We start from the raw sequence: 7,500 nt of genomic DNA, 5'->3' as shown, positions 1-7,500 counted from the left end.
AGAAGGATCGTTGAGTGCGAGAGGAACTGACCTGAAAAATAGGATCATGGCCAAGCTTGAAACCTGGATCCCCCGTAGCCGGTTACCAAGATTACGTGAAGTACCCTCAGAAGGTCTGCTAGATGATGTTAATGCAGCACTACGGGCAATACCTACAACCACGATTACCGACACTAACAAGCTGATCTACAATACGGCAGCAGTGATCAGTGAGATGCTTGGCTACAAGTTGAACAGCCACAAGGGGCAGTACCCTCCATGGAGAAGGAGGCTAGAGGGCAAGATCAAAGTAGCACGGAGGGAGGTTAGCCAACTAACGGAGTTGCAGAAAGGTGCGACAAATAAGGTGCCTAAGAAATACAGCAAGCTGTCCATACCTGAGGCCTTGGAAACTGCCAAGCAAAGACTCACAGCCTTGGCCAGCCGCTTGAGGAGGTACACCAGAGAGATAGAAGGCAGGAGAATAAACCAGCTGTTCTCCACAGAACCAGCAAAGGTGTACTCTCAGTGGCAAGGGAACAATAAGAGAACAGCACCACCAAGGCTGGAGACGGAGCAATACTGGAAGAGCATATGGGAGAAGGATGCAACCCATAACGGCAATGCTCAGTGGCTAGAGGATCTGAGGGCAGACCACAGCGACCTCCCTGAACAGGGTCCAGTAACCATCACAGTGGCAGATATCCAAGAAAGGGTCTCCAGTATGAAGAGTTGGACAGCACCAGGGCCCGACATGGTTCACGCCTACTGGCTGAAGAAGCTGACTGCACTCCACGAGCGTCTGGCAGCACAAATGAACCAGCTGCTAGTTAACGAAAGACACCCAGAATGGCTAACTGAAGGCCGGACGGTCCTGATCCCCAAGGACCCCAAGAAGGGACCGGTCCCCTCCAACTACCGACCAATAACCTGCCTCAGTACTACATGGAAGCTCCTGTCAGGCATCATATCGGCTAAGATGAACAGGCACATGGGTCAATACATGAGCGGGACACAGAAAGGAATTGGCAAGAATACCAGAGGTGCAAAACACCAGCTACTGGTAGACAGAACAATCAGCCGAGACTGCAAGACCAGACTGACCAACCTGTGCACTGCCTGGATTGATTACAAGAAGGCCTATGACTCAATGCCCCACAGCTGGATACTGGAATGCCTAGAATTGTACAAGATCAATGGGACCCTAAGAGCCTTCATCAGGAACTCAATGGGGATGTGGCGTACAACACTAGAGGCCAACTCCAAGCCCATAGCACAAGTTACCATCAAGTGCGGGATCTACCAAGGAGATGCTCTGTCCCCACTGCTGTTCTGCATAGGCCTGAACCCCCTCAGTGAGATCATTAACAAGACTGGCTACGGATACCGACTACGGAACGGAGCAGTTGTCAGCCACCTCCTGTACATGGATGACATCAAGCTGTATGCCAAGAGTGAACGAGACATCGATTCACTGATCCACACTACCAGGCTATACAGCAATGACATTGGAATGTCGTTCGGACTGGAGAAGTGTAGTCGGATGGTAACAAAGAGAGGGAAGGTAGTCAGAACTGAGGGGATTGAACTACCAGAAGGCAACATTGCAGACATAGAGGACAGTTACAAGTACCTGGGGATCCCGCAGGCAAATGGGAACCATGAAGAGGCCGCTAGAAAGGCTGCAACCACCAAGTACCTGCAGAGGGTCAGGCAAGTCCTGAGGAGTCAGCTGAATGGTAAGAACAAGATCCGGGCCATCAACACATACGCCCTGCCCGTGATCAGGTACCCTGCTGGGGTAATAAGCTGGCCAAAGGAGGAGATAGAAGCCACTGACATAAAGACAAGAAAGCTCCTGACCATGCATGGAGGGTTTCACCCCAAGTCCAGCACCATGAGGCTGTACGCTAAGCGGAAGGAAGGGGGCCGGGGACTGGTGAGTGTCAGCACCACAGTCCAGGATGAGACAAGGAACATCCAAGAATACATTGGGAAGATGGCCCCAACTGACCGAGTGCTCAGTGAATACCTCAGGCAGCAGAAACCCAAGAAAGAGGAGGGAGACGAGGAACCATCATGGAAGGACAGGCCCCTGCACGGTATGTACCACCGGCAGATAGAGGAGGTGGCTGATATCCAGAAATCCTACCAGTGGCTGGACAAAGCTGGACTGAAAGACAGCACAGAGGCACTAATCATGGCAGCACAAGAACAAGCTCTGAGTACAAGATCCATAGAGGCTGGGGTCTATCACACCAGGCAAGACCCCAGGTGCAGGCTGTGTAAAGATGCCCCAGAAACAATCCAGCACATAACAGCAGGGTGCAAGATGCTAGCAGGCAAGGCATACATGGAACGCCATAACCAAGTGGCCGGCATAGTGTACAGGAACATCTGTGCCGAGTATAACCTGGAAGTCCCGAGGTCAAAATGGGAGATGCCCCCAAGGGTGGTGGAGAATGACCGAGCTAAGATCCTGTGGGACTTCCAGATACAGACGGACAAAATGGTGGTGGCTAACCAACCGGACATAGTGGTGGTAGACAAACAGAAGAAGACGGCCGTAGTGATCGATGTAGCGGTTCCGAATGACAGCAATATCAGGAAGAAGGAACACGAGAAGCTGGAGAAATACCAAGGGCTCAGAGAAGAGCTCGAGAGGATGTGGAGGGTGAAGGTAACGGTGGTCCCCGTGGTAATCGGAGCACTAGGTGCGGTGACTCCCAAGCTAGGCGAGTGGCTCCAGCAGATCCCGGGAACAACATCGGAGATCTCTGTCCAGAAGAGCGCAGTCCTGGGAACAGCTAAGATACTGCGCAGGACCCTCAAGCTCCCAGGCCTCTGGTAGAGGACCCGAGCTTGAAGGATAAACCGCCCGCAGGGGCGTGCTGGGTGTTTTTTTTTTTTTTTTATATATATACATATATATACATATGTATATACATATATATATATGTATATACATATGTATATATGTATATACATATATATATATGTATATATATGTATATACATATATATATATATGTATATACATATGTATATACATATATATATATGTATATACATACATATACATACATATACATACATATACATATGTATATATATATATATGTATATGTATATACATACATATACATATATATATATATATGTATATACATACATATATATATATATATATATATATATATATATATATATACATATGTATATGTATGTATATACATATATACATATGTATATACATATATATATGTATATACATATGTATATATATATGTATATACATATGTATATATGTATATATATGTGTGTGTGTGTGTGTGTGTGAGATAGAGTATATTTGTATAATTTATGTATTTTCCCTCTGTGTATTAAGACTGCTGCTGTTGAAGTCAGAAGTTGAGGGACCAGTCTCAGAGTGCTAGAATTCGAGCTGCTCACAAAGGAGAAATCAACAATATTCAACATTCGGACACCACGGCGCCAGCTGCAGGCCCAAGGCTGGAGCCCACCAAAACAACTCCCTGATAACGACTGTGTGATGACTATTCTTCCCGTCCCATGAAGGCCACCTGGGTTGGCTGGCAGACTGTTTACTTAGCCTGATAGTGCGAAGGACACTGTCTCCGCTGAACTCTGGACACACACACACACACACTTACACTGACAAGCACTCACTCATCCCCCTCCCTTTCCAATGCCTTCGATGCTTGTGCCCTACCGGGGAAGATAGCAGTCAACTGGACCAGCGCAGATGCTGCAGGACCGGATGCGCTGTCTACGCCGGCTCTCTCTTACCCTTTACCTGTTGCTTGTCTCGTGTTTCTATGGTGTATTGATAGTCATGTGCTTTTGTGCTGAGGTGTTTTTTCTGTTATCAAACTGTTCTCCCACCAGGAGCTCAGTCTGAGTGGAGTTTTTTTTCTCCTCCTCTTACCTCATGTAGTGTATTTTCGTTGTTTTTTCCTATCAGCCTACCTTTCTGACATGTCTCCCCAATGTGATGTTTGTGTAAAGTTGGTCAGAAGGTTCCTTTGTGAGTGCGCATGCGCCATTAGCGTGCTGCCTGCTGTAACCCCTAATTTCCCTCGGGATGAATAAAGTATTCTGATTCTGATTCTGATATATATATATATATGTATATGTATATATTAGGGGTGCAACGATATTCGTATCGATAATGAACCGTTCGATACAGTGCTTTCGGTTCGGTACGCATATGTATCGAACAATACAACATTTGTAATTTATTTTATCAACTTTCCTTCTGACGATGCTGTCTGTGTCGAGCGCAGATCCACTGAGCGCTCAACACAGACAGCATAGTCAGAAGGAAGAGCGCAGGGCACCTCCCCCACCCTCATTCAGATCTGGCGTTTGGAATTATTTTGGTTTTCATGTGACGTATGACCCTGAAGGTAAGCGCGTCATGGACTAAAGTAAAACAGTATGTTGGATGTGCCATGCAATGCTTAATTACATGGGTGGGAACTAGTGTGTTAGCGCAGTTAGCTCGTTAACGTGTTGGCCGTCTAGCCCCATGCACGGGGCGATCGGCGGTAGCTCGTTAACGGAGATTTGCCATGTTGTGGTGTTAAGGTCATTTCAACGAGATTAACCTGAAAGCACTAGTGGGAACACAACGAATATGACTGCACATTTACGCCGACATCATCCTAGTGCAAAGACAAAAACAACAAGCATGCTACTAACTTTAGCCGAGTCATTTAGACAGCTGTTAGCACGTGATTCTCCTTATGCTGCTGAGAATATAGCCCAGAAGAAGCGGATAGTATAGCTTTTATTTTGGAAAGAGACATTTCTCTGTAATAAACTCTCTTTTCCAAAGATGAGTGATTCCTCAATCAGATACAGGGCTCGCAATATCGCTAGCCCGACGTCCCGGAGCTAGCGATTTTTTCAGTCGCGCTACCAAAATCTCTCTCTGCCCTGCCCGTCGGGCTATTGTAGGAAGGAAAAATATATGTCAATGCTTTTGCATTCTTTCAGAAATGTAGCTGGGTAATTATGTCATTGGCATCGGTGAGCCACTGTCAATATGTGACGTATTGAAATCGCGTTTGAATTTGCGCTTGTTTTTTTGCTTTCACTTTGCAATCGTGCGAACTGTGTATAGAGAGCGACAGCACTGATCTGTGAGTGATGATAATTTGTGCACCAATTCCTCTGACATCGTCTTATTAATCGTTAGCTTACTATGCAAACATGACAAGTGAAATCTCCCGCAGCTTAAACATGTGAGAGGTTGAGGATATATATTTCAGTTCTGCTGAGCCAAATAAGACAGGTCAGGGTGAAGAAGTGACAGCCAAAGAAAAGCTTACCACAAAACGGAGAAGTTATGACAAATCAGACTATAAGGCAAAAAGAAAGTGCAGCTTCATGGTTTCATGGACAAAAGAATTTCTGTGGCTGCAATATGACGAGCTAAATAACCGGGGCTGCACATAAGTGGTCCGCAGGTGCGCATTCGCTGTCAAAATAAAAAACACGCACAAGGGTTAGGGTTAAATTTAAAAACTGTACTTTTGAGTTAAAATATATATTTATAATTTTAATAAATGACAAATTAAAAAGGCATGAACATTTTTTTTGTATCGAAAAAATATCGAACCGTGACACCAAAGTATCGAACCGAACTGAACCGTGAATTTTGTGTATCGTTGCACCCCTAGTATATATGTATATGTATATGTATATATATATATATGTATATATATATATATATATATATATATATATATATACATACATATATATATATATATATATATATATATATATATATATATATATATATATATATATAACACACATATCTAGCAGTGGGGTTAAAGAACATTTTGTGAGAAATTTAGAGGCTATTGTTCTGCAATCTTTACCCCTTTGGAATAGAATAGTCTTTATGCATTTTAGACAAATCTGTCATTGTAATATTATTTATTACTTTGTCTATGAGTTTAATCATGCCATACCATCCCCAATTCAAGAAAGTTTGGATGATGTGTAAATGTACATACAATCAGAAGGCAATGATGTCCTAGTCTCAGAACTACATGTCACTTACAAATAAACATATTAAATTTTTAATCTGGGAAAATTTGATAATTTTTAAGAAAAATATTAGCTCATATTGAATTTGATGAACTGGCCTGCCAGCTCTCCAGACCTCTGACCACCCCCATAACATTTGAATGAGATTACATTCTTCTCCCAAAAGTCGAGCAACAGAGGCCTATACTATGAAGCGAGTTCAACATACCCAGGGTATCTTTCCCTTATCTGGATTAACACTGGTGATCAGGATATGCACTCACACGAAGTTGGTTATGAACTCGTTAACTTAACCTAGGATTTCCCCGGCTTGTTTCCATAAAAAGGGTGGTGTTAGCTAGGGCTGGGCGATATATTGAGTTCTTTAAAAATATCGATATATTTTCATACGAGATATAAGATGTGACAATATCGTTTATATCGATATAGTCTATGTTACGTTATAATTATACTTGTGGAGCCGCAGGTTTGCCTCTCTTTCGTCCACTTTTGTCTCTATGCAACGTTACTCGGCCTCGCCTCTCCTTCACTGAACACAACTTCCCCTCCCCCATAGCTTCACCTGCAGGCAATGACAAGATGAAAGCGGAAAATCTCCGTTAGCGAGTTACCGCGGATCGCCCCGTGCGTGGGGCTGGACGGCGTCAACGTGTTAGCGAGCTAACCGCGCTAACGACATGCACGGCCTAAAATCCTTTCATTTTCTCAAAAATCGACAGTGCGCCTTATGTATGAATTCTGGTTGTGCTTACTGACCGCGAACCGATTTTATGTGGTACACAGCGCTCAGCAATCTGTCAAAAAATGTTTTAATATGACTTTGCTAAGCTACGGAGCTGCACGGCTTGATGTCGGAGGATTACGGCTACCGGGGAGGAGCCTCGCGGAGTAATACGTACTGTGCTTCAACATAATATTACCGTACTGTGTGTGCATAAGGACCACAAATGGCACCTGTTCAGAGACGTGGTGCAGCTGTGAAGTCTCTTTGTTATTATGCTCAGCGTCTATTAGTTTACATTTTGACTGCACAATTGTGAGCTTTTTGTTATGCACAAAAACAACATTGTTTTCATTTATGGACCATGATTATTTAATAAATGCTGATAATTTATTTTTGAGTAATTTCTTCATGTACATCTACGCTGTATGTAAATAAAAGTGCCCGTGTGACATCTGGGACACAGCTTTGACTAAGAACTCTCTTTTTGTTCTTAACTTATGGCTTTAAAAAAATATCGAGATATATATCCTTTATCGCCATCCAGCTAAAAAATATCGAGATATGAATTTTGGGTCATATCGCCCAACCCTAGTGTTAGCAATATCTAACCAATCTAAAGGAGCGTTTCACGGGTCATATGACTCTTCTTCCATGAAATAATCCCTACAAGTGTACTCTAGGGACGTTATCAGATAGGGATTAACAATCTA

At 43.7% G+C, this 7,500-nt stretch overlaps 1 protein-coding gene across 1 annotated transcript in view; it reads right to left on the bottom strand.

The window, feature by feature from the left end:
* Positions 1-7,500, bottom strand: part of LOC143413401 (uncharacterized) — a 13,102-nt gene that overhangs the window by 3,051 nt on the left and 2,551 nt on the right. The window lies entirely within an intron of this gene.

This window comes from Maylandia zebra, linkage group LG18 (genome assembly GCF_041146795.1).
Source record: "Maylandia zebra isolate NMK-2024a linkage group LG18, Mzebra_GT3a, whole genome shotgun sequence".
NCBI lineage: Eukaryota > Metazoa > Chordata > Actinopteri > Cichliformes > Cichlidae > Maylandia > Maylandia zebra.
The sequence above is the reverse complement of the archived record's forward strand: the minus strand, read 5'-3'. Positions and strand labels throughout refer to the sequence as shown.